Below are 1,578 nucleotides of genomic sequence, written 5' to 3'. Positions count from 1 at the left end.
GCTATTTTGACTGGGGTGAGATGATATTTCACAGTTGTTTTAATTTGCATCTCTCTTAGAGCTAGGGATTTTGAACATTTCTTCATGTGCTTGTTAGACATCTTAATGTCTTCTTTGGTGAAGTGTCTGTTCATATCCTATGCCCATTTTTCTACTGGATTATTTACCTTTATCTTGTTGTGGTGTTCAAGTGTTTTATAAATTCTGGATATAAGTCCCTTATCTGATATGTCATTACCAAGTACCTTTTTACCCTGATGGAGAAGGTTTTGGATGTGCATAGACATTTGAGTCTTAGAAGATCCCATACATCTATTTTATCTTCTCCTGGTTGTAGGTTTTTCAGGATACTTGGAAGACTGTTTATGTTGTGGATTGGGACTTTTAGCATTCTTCCAAGCTTTTCTTTAATGAAGTTTATAGTTCTTGGTTTTAGTCTTAGGTCCATGATCCACCTTGACTTGGTCTTTGTATATGGAATGAGGTGTGGATCTTGCTTGAGTCTTTTGCAGATACTTTTCCAATTTTGCCAACACCATTTGTTAAAAAGGCTGCCGTTTTCCCATATTTTTATCTCTTATTTATCAAAGTGTATGAACTTTGATAAATGTCAATAGTTGTAGAGGGGCTCCAGGCCTTTTTTTTCATAGGGTCACTATGAGTTGTGCTCGACTCGAAGGCAATCACAACAACAAGAAGCCACTGTGTTACATTATGATTTGCTGTCATTTACAGATTTCTGCATGTCTGACTTATTTTATTAAAATACAAAAATTAAAAACAAGCTAGTAAAATAGTGATAATTGGTTGGAGACTGAGATGGGAAGGCTTCTAGATACCTAGGCTAAGAATGAAAAAAATGACTAGAAATTAACAATAATTTTCCTTTCAAACCTGAAAATATTAATGTTGAGAAAGTCAGAAGGTCAATGAAGGAAAGGAAGACTTTCAACCAATGAAAAGGATTGACATAGTTGCTGCAAACATGACCTTGAACATGACGAAGATAATGAACATGGTTAGGATAGGACAAGGTTCTAATCTGTTGTTCACAGGGTTGCTAGAGTCATAGGCAGCTTGATGGCACCTAACAAGAACAAAACCAATCTTATTTATTGGTGACCTTTGTTAGTGAAAGATAACAAAAGTATCTTTTCCATAAATGATTTTAGCAGGTGAAGTCTACTGGGCCTGCTGCTCTAAGTTTGGCTTTCCTAAATCATAGTGTTTAGTGTGGTCTAGTCACCTCAACTCTGGCTGTTCTGCAAACACATGGCCCACCTACATCATCAACAGCTGTGTGAGCCCTTTCTTCCTAATGCGAATACAGTGTGTTGGTCTGTCCACAAGGGGACTGGCTAGTCGTATTATTATTTGAGCATATTCGGAGGCAGAATGTGGAAATCTCACTTACAGGAGAAGAGGAAAGAGAGATTGGACAGGCCTGTCCTTCAGAGCAGAGATTCCTGTGCCAGGAATTGTTTGTTGACTGAGAAGCTGTCTGGATTCAGGGATTGTATTTTGCTGTTACCTGAGAAGCTCGTTCTGGTGAGGGAATGCATTTTGTTATTATCCTGA

This window comes from Elephantulus edwardii, unplaced genomic scaffold (genome assembly GCF_000299155.1).
Source record: "Elephantulus edwardii isolate Elephantulus edwardi_28Jun2011 unplaced genomic scaffold, EleEdw1.0 scaffold00024, whole genome shotgun sequence".
NCBI lineage: Eukaryota > Metazoa > Chordata > Mammalia > Macroscelidea > Macroscelididae > Elephantulus > Elephantulus edwardii.
The sequence above is the reverse complement of the archived record's forward strand: the minus strand, read 5'-3'. Positions refer to the sequence as shown.